We start from the raw sequence: 16,854 nt of genomic DNA, 5'->3' as shown, positions 1-16,854 counted from the left end.
GGTAAAACAAAATTAATTGAAGTTATCTACCACTTCTTGCTTTTAAAGTCTTTCTCCCAACTCTTGTCAGAAGATCCTGGGTTTTGTGGATATGCATGTTACATTTAGAGCTGAGCATAGTCTCTTATTTTCTGAACATTGACTAAGTGATGATCTCTGTGCCAATTGCTATGAGAAGAAGCTTCTCTGTTGAAGCTTGAAAGATGTGTGGATCCATTGACATAGCAGTAAGTCATTAGGAGCCATTTTAATATTATGTCCACTCAGCAAAACAATAGTATTGGGTTCTCCAACAGGACCTGTAGCCTATACAACCACATGTTCTGGTATCTATAACAGATTTAGGTATGTGTTCTATTTTATATCTCTGGAACCCAGCCTTAGATCCAATAATAAAGTGATTGATCACACTCTTAACACTCATGGAATTAATATAAATAGGGATATATTGCCAGGACAATCATTATTGCAATTTGTAGAGTTCACATCTTAGTGAGATGAGATTAAAGGTCAGTTATCTTCCATGATAGCTCTCCTGTGAAAACCTACCAGTAGAGACAAAACCTGCAAGTCTTCATCTACCTTCTTGATTTCTCGATATTCTGTGACTCGGGTGTATGGTACCTACAACAGGATCTTAACATCAAACTATAGAAGATACCCAAAATTATTAGCAATAAACTGTAACACTTAAATGTCTATGCATCCCCTTGTGCTAAGAATTCAAAAAGAAGAAACACATTCCTGGTACTAGAGTTTTGATTTGTTAGAATGACATGTGTATTTTTTTTATTGGATGTTTTATTTACATTTCCTATGTTGTCCCCTTACTCCATCCCCCACCCACCCCGGAACCCCCAATCCCCTCACCCCTCCTCCTTCTTCTCTGTGGATGTAATCTCTATCTACACCCCCCAACTCCCACCTCCCCACCCTCAAAATTCCCACCCCTGGGGCATCCAGCCTTCATGAGGTCAAGGTTCTCTTCTTCCACCTATGCCCAGCAGGGCCCTCCACTCTTACATATTCAGCTGAAGCCCTGGATCCCCCCCCCTAAGTGCTCCCAGGCTGGTGGTTTAGACCCTGGGAGCTGTGGTTGGTTGGTATTTGGAGGGTGTGGAGGTTTTAATATGCTTGGCCTTGTTGGAGGAATTGTGAAGCTTGTGGGTGGGCAATGAGCCCCTCCTCCTAATATGTGGGATCCAGTTTTCTCCTAGTTGCCTTCAGATGAATATGTAGAAGTCTCACCTCTTACAGTGCTATGCCTGCCTGGATGCTGCCATGTTTTCTGCTTTGATGGTAATAGACTGAACCTCTGAACCTGTAAACCAGCTCCAATTAAATGTTGTCCCTTATAAGAGCTGCCTTGGCCATGTTGTCTCTTCACAGCAATAAAAACCCTATGACAGAAAGTCCATTAAACTAATTTTTCTGTATGTATGTATATATATTTTAAGAAACTCATATAGTAGTATGACTAACCAATAGCACAAAAAGACCTAATGATCTATATGCTCAGGAAAAATGGTATAATATTGGACTAAATTCTGCTTTCCCTATCCTCCCTTCCTACTCTACTGGTGAGTAGTTTTGCCAAGCACAGCACATCTCTCCACACAGTTCTTAAGCACTTAATAGTATATTCTCTGGGCTGACTATAACTCTCATATTTCTCCTAGCCATTGAGTCTATCCAAGGGCGGAGGCTAAAGTTCTTTCTTCTGCCCAACACTGAAGATGGGTATGTAATTGAAGCAGCACAGCTCAAAATGACAAGATCCTGGTCTGCATGTCCAAGCTCAGACATTGATACTGGTGATGATGATGAGGTTGAGGATGACTACAACCATGATGAAGATGACAATGACAACGTTAATAATGACAACAAGGACTATGTAAAAGTAAGTTTTATTCTCCAGATATTGTAATTGTTGTCTTTATTGCTGAAGAAGCTCACCACTTATCTCTGTCTCTCAATATCTCTCTCTCTCTCTCTCTCTCTCTCTCTCTCTTTCTCTCTCTCTCTCTCTCTCTCTCTCTCTCTCTTTCTCCTCTGGCTGGCTGGTACAACTCAGATTTTCTGGCTCATACTCCTTTCTAAGATTACTAAATTAAACTGGCTTCTCTTTACTTCTCACCGAATTGCTCTGTTTGGCTTCAAACTAACTCTGTCAATTTGTTCTAATCTGGCTACTTTTCCCTCTACGGATTATTCTGTTTTTACCTGCAACCTGTCTCTGTAAAACTCTCCTACTAAAACTGCCCCTCTACCTCCCTCCCTCCTTCCCTCTGTCTCTCTCTGTCTCTTTGTCTTTCTCTGTCTCTCTCTACCTTGAAAGTAGAACATATCCTATCTCTTACTAAGAAGATAGTATCCCAAACTTGATACTGGGATTTTTGTCTAATAATCTATAGATTTTAGCAGCAGCATTATCCACCCATACAAGTTCCTCTGAACTCCTTTTGTATTTGTAATTAAAAGTTTAAGTAGCTTACCACATAGTGGATTTCTATAAGATGTTGAATAATCATTCACCTGGGTTCTAGATCATTCTTTCAGTTGATTTAACTTATTTAGATTTCTGAAAAGTCTTTGGGATGGTGACTGAATGTCACATCCTTTCTTTTCCTTAGAGTTTATATTTAAATAGATTCTTATTTTGCCATAGTAATTCCTAAATACAACCTCATAGGATATTCATTGAAAATATTTTATATTGGATCTTTGTTTACTGTTATCTGAACTTGTTAAGTTGTTGGTGAGCTAAATTTGCTAAATGTTCAATCTTATGATCATTGAGTTTTGATGTGCAAGTGGATGTGTTGTAAATGGTTATCAGTTGACCTAGGGGGTTGGTACAACTTCTCAGTTTAGGCAAAAAAAAAAAATCTATAAGCTGCTGATTTTTAGTAATTTATAAAGGGATTGTTAGATTCTACAGAAAGCTATTGGGTGACAAAGACAGGGATCATAATGGGAATGAACGTTAATCTGTGTGGGTATGGGAAAAGATTGCACACTATTTTCATGTGGCAGATATGTGCTGGATACATACTGGGTTTCTCTAACTGGGGCAGTAGTCAAAGAACTATTATGAAGTCTCCAGGCTTATCTTGTGAGTAGAGCTGATGATGCATTGGAAAACTTGGTTGTTAGGTTCCTTCCTGGAGTCCAAGTTATAATACCTACTGTTGTCTTGGAGCAGAACACTAACTGGGATAGCTGATAAGCATGAGAGTGGCTAGTTAGGTTCTGGGGCATCTCTACCTGGAATTCCTGGCTAGACTCCATGTGGTCCCAAAGCAAAATGTGTGTATGGCATCTCTAAATGGCTCATTAGTACTCCTGTTTTCTAAAGAGTTCTTAAATTCGAGAACTCTGAAAAAAAAAAACGACATCAGGACTATGAATACAGCAGGTAGTGTGAGAAGTTTAGAAGCAGAGAAAGTGTTGAATCATTCTTTAATAAACACAATGACAGATGTGGTTAAGATGAACTTCCGTAAGTTTGCTTTGTGCAATATTACTTGAGTAGATGATGTTTGAAAGATAGTTCTGGGGAGATTCTATCACGGACATTTAGGACTTCAAAAATATAAATAAATAAATAAATAAATAAATAAATAAATAAATAAATAAATAAAACTTCTTATCTATTGTGTCTGCACAATAAGCACATCAGGCTATGGAATAAAGTAGATCTTCTAATAATATTATATTATCCAAGTATCATCTTACTTGGTGCTTGAAGGAAATATTCATTTCCCATGTCAAATACTGCCTTAGTTTCTTGATCACAAACATGTATTTTATTTCTCTAGTGGTAAATGGTTATTCTGACACAAGGTCTATAGTTAAATAGTTTGGAGAAGTGATGAATTTTTCCTAAGAGTACCTATAACATGTTAGAGAATAGTAAATGTCTGATATTTCATTAAAGAGAAAGATGAACAGTTTTAACACAATTTTTAAGATCTTATTTGGCTACAGAACTCAGTTGTAATAAAGTTTCTATTAGTAACCTCCAGAAATAACGGTGTCCAGGAGATACTTGGGAGAAGACAGTTTAGTGGAATCAAGTTAGACAAAGTAGTAATCTGGCAAGCCACACTGTGTCCAATATTATGCACAAATAGACATGGTGGCACCAGAGATTAATCTTTCAGAACATCTGGTCTTTTCATGTAGAATATAAATCCCAACCATCCAAATATAATTCTTGCTTTTACCACATAAAATATTTTCTGTACCTCCCTGTAGAGTAACATTACTGGTGCTATTTTAATTGCCACTTGATACTGTCTTCGAAGCAGCTGGCCATGTTTTGACTGTGACAGAAATGACAGAGTGTGAGTATATGCAATACAATTTGCAATTCTCTTTTCTATTTATCTTTTTGAAAGAGTGTCACATGCCTCCATAAGTGACATTTGACTTTCTCTCAACATAACATTTATTAGATAAAAGGAAAGTCATTTTTATATTAGTTGTAAATGGCAAGGCAAACAAAAAGCAAAAAGCAAAAAGCAAAAGCTTGTTTTTTTTTAATAATATCCAGTGCGATACTAAATGCTTTCATGAATTATAATTTTAGATTAAGCCCAGGTAGCCTCAATGTGCATATTTGATGCTCTTAAACAGGTAAATGGATGGTGCATCACAAATATACAAATGAAATAGAGCGGTGTTAGATTGAGGGATAAGCTTGAGGGCAAAACATAGCAAGCACATGTCAAAAAGAGAATTTGGGTGCAACAACACTGAACTTAGGGATTTTGAACTATGTTTTCTTATAATAATTTATGTCATTTTGTTGATTCATTAATTCTTCTTTTTCTTCTTGATACCAACTGACTGAATAAAAATAAGGTGGATTGAGATTCAGAGAATGAGTTACAACTATCAAATAATCCCTCCACTAGATAAACTGCTCAGGGGAGCGTATGATATCATTAGTTAGCATAAATGTTTATTCAGATGTACTAGTGAAGAACACTATGTGGTTTCATAGTGCATATGCTTCAGAAGCTTTGTTTGAACATTGGTTGTAAAGAGATTATTGGAAAGCAAAGTCCACAAACTATTACACTGACTGGAAGATATCAATTGAAGATACTGTTAAGATAAATTAAGGTTATGGTTATTGTTTACTATATAAATTCATGTGAGGTAAGCATAATTTATTTTGAATAAATTATGTTAGAGTGATGTTATATCTATTAATGACTTAAAAGAACAGAAGTTCAGGACCAGCAAGATGGCTTATTGGGTATAGAAAATTGCTGTCAAGCCTGATCATATGAATTTGATTCCCTAGAAATCACATGATGGTGGAAGAGAACCAACCCATGCCTACAAGTCCTCTGGCTCCATATATGCTCTTGACGTACTCACAAACTAATAGAAATATAATTTGACAGCAACTAATAGAAATAAAACATTGACAGCAAAATTGAGCAAAATACAGAAATATCTGTACATGCATAGCCTCTTCTGATGGCAACGAATCCCCTACTGTTGGTAGCTTTGTTTTAATAGATGAACCTACAGTAACATATCATCATCACCCAAAAATCAACAGTTCACACTTCACTCTTGATGCTGTACATTCTGTGCGAGAGTACATTCAAATTACAGCTTGTATTCTCTAGAGAGTGTCCTTTTTAGTATTGTCACAGTCTTAGAATCCCACATGCTTTGCCTTTCCTTTACTCTCACTCATTGGCGACCACTACTCTTTTCAACAATGTTTATTTATTTCACTTGATTGATCTTATACTCATGTCCATGGTTTTCTTTTCCAGAGTCATTGTTTCAGAAAAAACTGCTGAATTTCCTCCACAAGTGTCAGCAGCCCTCTGCAAACTTCCGTAGGGCTGATGAATATCCTGTCATTCTACGTCCTGGCCAACATTTGGTATTGTCAGCATTCTGGACTCTGGCCGCCCTAATGGGTGTGTAACTATTTTAATTTGTATTTCTTTGTTGACACACGATGTGCAGAATCTTTTCATTTGCTGGCTTACCATCTGTCTGTCTTCTGTTGTGAGAGTCTGTTCAGGCCTGCTGGGGCTCATTTTTCAGTAAACTCACAGTATAGTCAGAGTTGTAGGAATGAAAAAACAACTCTGTATATGTATCATCTTTTATTTAGTGAAGTACCATTTATTAATACTTTCTAAATATTTCTATATCACTCTCCATCACCTTTTTTTCTCATTTTATAAGCCACCTTAAAAAATACAAAAGCACATGCCAACTAGCATTTATCCTTCAGAGTCTCCTGGGCTATGACAGTTCACCAAAGTGGTCTAAGAGTGTAAGAGTGTTCTGATCCAGCTACGATGGTTTGATTCAGCTCTAAAATTACTATAAAGAACTTTGACATTCACTAGACACATTTGGGTAGATAAGAAGTAAGTTGGGATCTTCTGTTATGAATCTGTAAAAAAAATGTTTTGTTAAACCTCTAAAGTATTACCTAACCTTGTAGCAAACATTGTCTTAGCCAAGAGACATAAAGTGTTTTCTATTACCTTAAAAATAAGTACTGAGCTTCCATAAGACAGGCTTTATACTATGCAGTCTTTCATACCAAATGCCTAATTTTCTGAAGAAATATTTTTCATACTAAGACGACATTGCTGTTTTTGAAGGTAGCTATCTTTCAATACACTATAAATAATACCAACTGTATCTTAAATATTTGATATCAGAAAGTGGACAAATCTCTGAGTGATTTAAAATTATTTTATTAAAGGTGATTGTTATAATTATATTCTGTAAGTACATATACTTTTAAAAGACATTTTCCACAGTGAAATGATTTTCTGTGACCTTGTAATATAGTGACCTGAGTATTATCAGTTCCACGGTCATTGTCTAAATCATTCTTAAATGTTCTTCGCAAACACTTTGTACTTTAGCATGCCCAACTCCTTTCTGTACCTATCACTCTAGTGTCCCCTTGAGGCATTCCTCAAGCCTGACACAGTTTTTCTGGGTTTTGGAAACAGTTGCTTTTTTTTTTTTTTTTCATTTGCTAATCTATATACATATGTCCACTTTAAAGCTTAACTTCCTTAACTCTACATTTGACCACAACCTACAAAACACTTGAATTCTTCCTCAACTATTCTTACATGATGAAGTTGGGAATAGTGTTTATAGTGTTTGATCTAGTATCATTTAGCCTGTCACATTTTGTCTTTGAAGCCCCGTGCCAAGAAGCTAATATGAGAGACCCTATGCAGGCATCTCATCCTTCTAGGCTGCTATAAGACTGCCTAGTTATTCCTGCTCAGTGTGTGAGCTGATTTCAGAATGGCCATCTAATAAGGACCTAATAAGCCACTCCTTCTCTGAAGGTATCTTTAGCTACCCTCCTTTCAGAACATGAGCCCTTCACCTTGGGAAATCCATTTATGGTTTACTGTAATAAACTTTATTTAATGTCCTTTGGTGCCAATGTGTCATTTTTGTTGGCTTCCATTATAAGTTGCTAGGAGGGATTTATAGCAAGATGTATTAGTCATCCAAATAAAACAATTCTTATACACCACTTATACTCATAAATCTCATCATGGTCACTCAGATTTTTCAATCCAAATATTAAAAACAGGCCTTTTTATTTGTGTCTAATGCAAATATATCTACTGTATTTAAAACATAATATACCATAAATTATCTGTATACACAAGTCTTCTCTGTCTTTGTATAAAATCTATTAATAGCCACTATTCTCTGTGATTAATATGTTTCAGCATATGTAATTGATTCAATGTAATTGTGAATATATAAATATAACTAAAATGGAGATAATGTGTAACAATCTTTGTGACAATATCTAAATATCTTATAGTTTATACATTAATGTTGTGTTTCATATTTAACGGTCTGATGCAATATGTTGATAATATAACATTGAGCTTTGTTCAAACCTGTTTGATGTTTAATATTCTATTGAGCTTATTTTTTTCAAGTTCTCTCTCCTTAGTTTGTTCTCCTAATATGTTTACATAGTGAGACTCCTGTTTACATGGTGAGACAATTAATGTATTGGGATATTGTATTGAAGTAGTAGTCATTCCTTAACTGACTCCATAAAAAAAAAGCATTCCAACCACTTCTTGTTGTGCTATGCTAATGTAACTTGCAAACTATTTCCTGTTACAAACTATTTTCCATTGTTAGAGTATATACTAGCCACGCATTGTTGCAAACATCTGGAATACAGAAGAATATAGTTGGACTCTTGCTCCCAAGTGTCTCAAAGAACAATCAACAGCATTATACAGTCAAATTAACACTATTAATATGCAATGGAGAAAGATGTGGAAAACATTTAACATATTTTCAAATGTGTGGTACAATTTAGTGTTCAATTTCATGTGATTCCCATACCAATCATTCAGGATACTGTCATTTAGGGTTCAAAAAAAATTTTATTCTAAAATTTACAAGTTTTTTTTACAATTACAAAACAAAATGGTATCAATGATATCAGATGTCTTTGTTCTGAAACCCTTTCTCTTTTGAATATTGTTGATTAATGCCAACTTTCATTATTACTTACATTTTATTTTATGCAGGTGTGTGTTGCATGTGCATCATATTTCTCTCATATCCTTCTCTTCTTGCCCACTTCCCTTGTTTAATCCTTTTTGCTTCCTTTGATATTTCTATCCTCTACTTCCATTGAATATATATCTGATGATGCAAAGGATCTAAATTAAACTACAGAACTGCAAATGAGAGAAAACAGCATGTTTATGCTTCTGAGAGTGAAATTGCTGAAGATGGATTATTTTCAGTTGTATTTCCTTTCCTTGAAAATGACGATTTTTTTTGTTGTTGTTCTTTATGGCTGAGAAAAATTCACTGTGTATCCATACCATATTTTCTTTACTTACTGTTTTACAATACCAAGTTTGACTCCTGTTGTAGTTAGCATGTCTATTGTGGTAATAAAACACCATGACCAAAAGCAACTTGGGGAGTAAAGAGTTGATATGGCTTATATATCCCGTCACAGTCCATTGAGAAAACCCAAGTCTTGAATCTTGTCAGCAACCTGAAGGCAGGAAGTGAGGCAAAAACCATAGAACAATGTTCCTTATTGACTTGCTCCCCATGGCTTGATTAACCTGCTTTAGTATACAACCCAGGACCACCAGCCCAGTGATAGCACTGCTCCCAGTGACCAGGGTCTCACACATTCATTATTAATAATAAAAAAAAGTCCTAAACACTTACCTACAGGCCAATTTTATGAAGTCATTTTCTCAACTAAGATTCCTTCTTCCCAGATATGGCTATGTTTGTGTCAAGTTAATAAGCAAACAAAGGCACAGACCAAATACATCTATTGCGTATAGTGTTACAGTAAGTATTGGATGTGCAAATATCTCTGTTTTATGCTGATTTTGATCCCTGTGAATGAATACCCAGGAATGTATGGCTGGGTCATATGGTAGATACACTGTTAGATACTGAAAACTTCCATCATGTTTACTGATATCTTACATTACATCAGTAATTTATAAGAGATCTCAATTGTTTACACCTTCACAAGCACTTCTAGGACTTGATTTCTTTTCTTTTAAAGATGGAGTCATACTGTGTAGACTTACCAGGGCCTGGAAATTCCTGTATAGACCAAGCTAACCTCTGACACATAGAGATCGACCTGGCTCTGCCCTTCAGGTGTTGTATTAAAGGTATGTGCCACCATACCGGGCCTTTCATTTTCTTGATTGCTGCCAGGTTTACTTCAGCAAGATGGCTTCTTAATGCTTTTGTTTTTTCCCTTAGGAATGGCTGGCACGGTTAGACCTTTTCACATTTTTATTACCATCTGTACTTCATCTTTTGAGAACTGTCTGCTTCTTTCCTAAGCACACTCACTAATTGGGTTGCTGGTTTTTGGTGTTTGGCTTTCTGAATTCCTTGTATATTTTAGATATTAGTCCTGGGAGATGTGTAACTAATAAACAGTTTCTCCAATCCTTTAGGCTATGACTTCAACCTATTAAGAGTTTGTATTGTTGTTCAATGGCTTTTAAACATTCATTAGCTTCTGTTTATTGATTTTTTTTGCATTATTTTGTTACTAGCTAGGATCCTACATAGAAAGTCCTTAACTGTGCCTATATCTGGAAGTTTTCCTTACTTTTTCTCTTACCAACCTCAGAGCTTCAGGTCATTAGTAGTGTTGATCCACTTGAGGTGGATTTTTCTGTAGCATGGAATATAGGAATTTAGTCCCATTCTTCTATGAGAAGACACCCAATTATCCAGTGCTACTTCTTTAGCAAATTATCTTTCCACTAGTTTTTATTTTATCATCTTTCTAAAAATGTATGTGGCTATAGTGGGATAGACTCAAACCTGTGTATTCCATTCTATTCTGTTCTATACTGTGCTATCTTATCCTAGTCTATCCCATCCTATTCTATTTTTCTTTTCTATTCTATTCTGTTCTGTTCTATTCTATTCCATTCTATTCTACTGATCATCATGTCTGTCTCTTTGCAAGAAGTATACAATCAACTTTTCAATTTTTTAATTTTTTTGAATGTTTCTTATATAAACCAAAAAAACATAAAACTAAATTAATATCTGGATTACTAAAGAAGTGTTTTGTTATCTCCTTTATCTAGAAGAAGCATGCAACAGCCTCTGTTAAATTGTGTCATCAGTGGAAAGTCTGATGTAAAGGATGGAGAAAAGATTAGAGATTGAGGATATGGAGAAAGGAATTCAAAACTGTTCCCCAGCTTGAGTATATCTCTGTGACTATTTAACAAGTGAAGCCCTGAAGAAGACAAATAGTCTGAACATGATGTAGATGATTCAGTATTTGAAAGTTTTCTTCCATTTTATCATGCAGTGTGTGTGTGTGTGTGTGTGTGTGTGTGTGTGTGTGTGTTGGTGTTGGTGTTTTGTCTAGGCTCTGCCCCACAGTTACATAGCAATAGCCAGGTGTGCCTGACTCATTGTAAAAGGGGCTTCTTGTCCCCTAGTCCCCCCCTCTGCTTTTCTCTCAATTCCACTCCCCATGCCCTGAATAAACTCTATTTTATACTATACCTTCATATGGCTGGTCCCTCAGGGGGAAGGGATATCTCAGCATGGGCCTCCAGAGGCACTCCCTTACCTCAACCATACCTCACCTCCACCAGACTTATTCCTTCTTACTTTATCTTTTTATAAAAACACAACAATGTGTGTGTGTGTGTGTGTCCACAGATGGCTACCATAGTGACCAGAGAGTAGATATGTGTGGGCAAAATGATAAAATTTCTTCAGCAGTGCTATCTATCCTATCTTAGTGGATTCTCTCATTCTATAGGAACTGCATTTGGCAGAAGACTACCCAGGTTTTGAACAATATGACAATTTTTGAGACTCCCTCATAGTATTAAGGTAGGCTACTTGCTTGCTTGTTCAGAAGTTATTTTAATTTAACTCTTACAGTCATTTGCAAATGTATAAAATTTCCTATAGACCATCATGAAATTCGATATAGTAGTGATTGACATAACCAAAATGATCAGTGGAAAACTGAATAAGTCAATGAATACACACATTTAAAGTTAACTATTGTTTTCATGTATTCTACTACCCAAAGATTATGGAAGAAAGAAAATACTCAATACAAGTTTTCCCATTTCAGTTAAGTGAATGTTGAAGATACTTGAGTTTAAATTCAACTCACGGGATATTTCCTCTATTTTTATCTCTGGCATTTCTTTAGCTTGATGTTTAATTATTCAGACAAGGAACTCTAGCAACCTGTTCAGGTCAGTCAGCAGGGTCTCCAGTGCAGGAGTGAGGATGCATACTTCCAATTCCCTCTGTGTCCTTCACTGTATCCGGCTTACTGGAGCTCCAACGTTGAGGCACTACTTTGTAGCTGCCTGAGCTGCCTCACGATCAGGGGGCCACTTTGTAATGGCCCGTTCTGTTGCTCCAGTCCGTGGGTCAGGGCCTAGCAAAAGAGAGAGTGGGGACAGAGATGCGAAGAATGGAGACAAGACAGGGAGTCTGATCAAGTCTCTTCAAGTCTCATTTATTGGAAGGAAATCAGGGGTATTTAATACCCTTTACCACGTGCCTTGCCCTCCTGGACAAGCACAGCTGAAGGCACTACGTTATGTGCCTTGCAGTGTGGATATCACGTGCACCTAGCTAGCAGTGAGGAGATCACGTGCCTTGCAGCGTGAAGACCACGTGCACCTAGCTGCTGGCTATACTAAACAGCAAAACAAGATATGTGAGAAAAACAAGATGTTTATCAGAGTGTGCTCAGCTATTGCGGTCTGTTGAAAACAAGTCTCTTGTCAGGCTATATGGCTCGAGATGGCTGTAAAGATGATAGCCGCTTTCAGCTAGGAGTCGGCTCCCAACAAGGAACATTTTCAGCAAGTATGTTTTATATTGTCAAAGTTCAATGCTGCCTGTGAACCACTTTTCGGAACAGGAGATTGGAAAATAAGAAATCCTGGGTCCAGACAGCCTTATAGCTAATGCTCAATACATGATTTCTGTTAATCTGATATAAGGTGACTATATAAGCCATTTATGCAGAATTTGGTTTTGTGGGGCTTTTCTCTGATTAGATTGTAACAGACTCAGAAACTTCACTTGGATGACCATCTGTCTACAACCTTTCTGTGTTGAGAGAGCCTGACTAGTGCAGAAACAGAAGTGTCTTTGGAAATTCCCACTCAGGTTTTGTTAAATGAACCCTACTATGAGTTTGGAAAACATGTTCATGAAAGCTTTCTACTGAGAGGTATCAAAGCAGAACTCACTTTTAACTAATGACCATGAGTGAAAAGGCTTCAAAGCTAAAGTTGTCATTTGATCATTGTGGATCATTAGTGACATTATTTGAAGAGCCTAAGAGTAAGGTCATGAAATGGAGTCTCTGGGCTAACACAAAAAATTAAACAGTCTGATAAATAATTTAGGACCATATTTACAATTATAAATCTTATCAGAAAGAGATACAGATGACTTATACACTCAAAATAAAAGTTAAAGCCAACCTATTTAGTAAATTATGTAAAGGGTGGTATGAAAGAGAGGAGTGAGGGAAAGGAAATGGCTGATATTGTAAAGGTGAAATAAGGGTCACATGGTACACTGTCTCATGCAGTAAGGTTTATAAATAAGGCTTGCATGTTTTTGTCTATGTTTCTCCACCTTGAAAGATACTGATTGTTACTTTGAATTGCCCTTTTTGTCATACCTGAGAATAGAATTTTCAAAATGAGATTGAATGTGTATTCATTAAGGATTCTTAAGAGGTTATGTATTTTATTTTTAGAACTCAACTTCTGTAGTATTAAATTAGCTCAATATAAAAGAAAACAAATATTAAATGATCAAAATAGCAATAGTGACAATAATTATAGATTCATCTATTCTGAAGATGAATGTACCAGGCTTGAAAAGTGAGAGAAGGGTATGAAAGATGTGTGTATTTCAACCTAAGCCTCCCTTAATGAACTAGGAGGCTGCTCTGCCTAAAAGGAAGATTATATGACACCTACATAATTTTCCATGAGTTAATAAATTCCTCCTTTCATTTGAGAGAAAGCTTATTTCTCTATTTTCTCTACTCAGGTAAATGTGGGCTTTGAAGGTTTCACCTAAGTGGTTGTTCTTGAACTGCTAACTTCCTACCATGGCACCATGCTAAGAAATCCACTCAGTAGATTTTGCTATATATCTCTTTATGCTAGTCCTCTCACCCCAGAAAAGGATATGCAGATAGAATTTGTTTTGGGATGATGGCTTCATCTAACTTGCACTTTTACTCATAATATTAAAGAGTAACATGAAATATGAGAGGGAAATGAAAGGATATAGGCTGAAAACTGGAAAAATAACCATTTGTAAAAAAGTTTATTTTATTCTCTCTCTACTTTAAAGCACAGTAATTATTCTCCAGGAGGTCTGGTTTCACTAATGAATTATATCTACTTACAAGAAAGAAATATCAATCATATGCAAACTTCCATGCAAAGATACTGAGAACTGAAGCTCAAAATCCATCATAAAGCAAGGCAAAAATTCTTACAAAATATTTAAAAATAACACTAAGCAGTATATAAAAATGAGTAATGTACTGTAAGCAAATGATACTTGCCTCAGGAATGAAGGACTCCTCTAAAACTGAAAAGTCAACTGATTTTATTTACTACATTTACAAAATAAGGCAGAAGAGTATTTCCATATCAATAAAATTAAATCTCATTGTTATTAAATATGACATTCTCAGCACAGTAGTTACAAGATAAACTTTTCAACATGATAAAGTGTATCAGTGAACAACCGCACAGCTATAAACATAAAAAGCTGATAGTAGGAAGGAAAATGATTAGATTACTGAAGTCAAAAAGAAATGGAGGGAATAAAATTGTCTTCTCAACATGAGCATATGAAAGCTCTAAGGAATGGACAAAGTCAGTAAAAATTGAAGAGTTAACATCCTAAGTGGCTGCTTACCACATCAAATCAAGAAACTTACCTTATTGATGAGCAGTCAGGAATAGTGAAAAAAATATTAGAAACTATTTATAATGGCACTAAAGAGGAAAAAGATATACATCAGCAATGCAGCATTTGTCTTCTAAGCCTCAGAACCCTAAATTCAGTTCTGTAAACTACATGTTAAAAGTTTTCATTTGGGTCGTCTCCATGCGCCGGTTCCTGGGTGTAAAGCCTAGGCGCGAGGCTCAGACAAGCAGGTAGTGCAGACAGAAGGCCCTGCCTGCTGGATGTGAGCCTCAGTGTCCGCAGGACCAGCCCCAGGCAGCATGCTGCTCCTGCGGAGCGCTGCGGAGGGCCAGGGAACCGCCATCACCCACGCTCTGACCTCCAGAACTGGAAGATAAGAAAGGGTTGTCAGAGGAATCAGAAGATGAAGAATTACAGTTAGAAGAGTTCCCCATGCTGAAAACACTTGATCCCAAAGATTGGAAGAATCAAGATCATTATGCAGTTCTTGGACTTGGCCACGTCAGATACAAAGCTATGCAGAGACAGATCAAAGCAGCTCATAAAGCAATGGTCTTGAAACATTACCCAGACAAACGGAAAGCGGCTGGGGAACCCATCAAAGAAAGAGACAATGACTACTTCACTTGTATAATGAAAGCTTATGAAATGCTATCTGACCCGGTGAAAAGGTGGGCATTTAACAGTGTAGATCCTACTTTTGACAACTCAGTTCCTTCTAAAAGTGAAGCAAAGGACAATTTTTTTCAAGTGTTTTCTCCAGTGTTTGAAAGGAATTCCAGATGGTCAAATAAAAAAAAAAATGTTCCCAAACTTGGTGATATGAACTCATCATTTGAAGATGTAGATGCATTTTATTCTGTCTGGTACAATTTTGATTCTTGGAGAGAATTTTCTTATTTAGATGAAGAAGAAAAAGCAGAATGTCGTGATGAGAGGAAATGGATTGAAAAGCAGATCAGAGCCACGAGGGCACAAAGGAAAAAGGAAGAGATGGACAGAAAAAGAACATTAGTTGATAATGCTAACAGTTGTGACCCACGGATAAAAACGTTTAAGGAAGAGGAAAAGGCCAAGAAAGAAGCAGAAAACAAAGCAAAAGCAGAAGCCAGGCGGAAGGAACAGGAAGCCAAAGAAAAGCAAAGACAAGCTGAATTAGAAGCTGTACAGTTGGCTAAGGAGAAAGAAGAGGAAGTTAGACAGCAAACATTGTTGGCCAAGAAGGAAAAAGATATCCAGAAAAAAGCCATTAAATAGGAAAGGCAGAAACTGCGGAACTCGTGCAAGAGCTGGAATCACTTCTCAGACAATGAGGCAGATCGTGTTAAAATGATGGAAGAGGTGGAGAAACTCTGTGATCAGCTTGAACTAGCAAGCTTGAATAAAATAGTGCTTGAATAAAATACTGGCTTCATCTACGAGAGAAGTAGGAAAAGCTGCACTTGAAAAACAGAAGAAGTCAATGATCAGATGAGGAAAGAGAAGGATGAAGCTGATGCTCGCTCACATGAGGCAAGCATCTAAGAATGCAGAGAAGTCAACTGGCGGAAGTGGGAGTGGCAGTAAAAATTGGTCAGAAGATGATCTGCAATTATTAATTAAAGCTGTCAATCTCTTCCCTGCAGGGACAAATGCAAGATGGGAAGTCATTGCTAATTATATGAACATACATTCTTCTTCTGGCATCAATAGAACTGCCAAAGATGTTATTGGCAAGGCTAACAGCCTCCAAAAACTTGACCCTCATCAAAAAGATGACATTAACCAAAAGGCTTTTGATAAGTTTAAAAAAGAACATGGAGTGGCCTCTCAGGCTGACAGTGCGGCACCGTAGGAATGATTTGAAGGTCCCTGCATAGATCCCACCCCTTGGACAACCAAAGAACAGAAACTTTTAGAACAGGCTTTGAAAACATACCCAGTAAATACTCCTGAAAGATGGGAAAAGATAGCCGAAGCCGTTCCTGGCAGGACGAAGAAGGACTGCATGAGGAGATAAAAGGAACTTGTGGAGATGGTGAAAGCAAAGAAACCTGCTCAGGAGCAAGTGCTGAATGCAAGCAGAGCCAGGAAATGATGCAGGCAGCCTTGGCTGTGTGTGCACTTTTATAATAAAACTGAAAATACTGTAAAAAAAGTTTTCATTTATGAAATACTGATGTTTAGCCTGAGGTATAGAGGAGCATTATACTGAAACATATAGGGCACAAGATTGTTCAAATAGGAATTCACAATGGAGAAATCTACGATCATAATGGTTTAGATTACAGTGACATATTTAGATGTCAATTACTATGAAAATAACATATAGATTTAAAGAAA

The 16,854-nt window shown here is 36.7% G+C and overlaps 1 pseudogene; it reads left to right on the top strand.

Moving 5' to 3' along the window:
• Window positions 1–14,831: 14,831 nt before the first annotated feature.
• Window positions 14,832–16,609, top strand: LOC114629216 (annotated as a pseudogene).
• The last annotated feature ends 245 nt before the right edge of the window (window positions 16,610–16,854 follow it).

Source organism: Grammomys surdaster, unplaced genomic scaffold (genome assembly GCF_004785775.1).
Source record: "Grammomys surdaster isolate TR1022 unplaced genomic scaffold, NIH_TR_1.0 278, whole genome shotgun sequence".
NCBI lineage: Eukaryota > Metazoa > Chordata > Mammalia > Rodentia > Muridae > Grammomys > Grammomys surdaster.
This window is presented reverse-complemented; position numbering and strand designations above follow the sequence as displayed.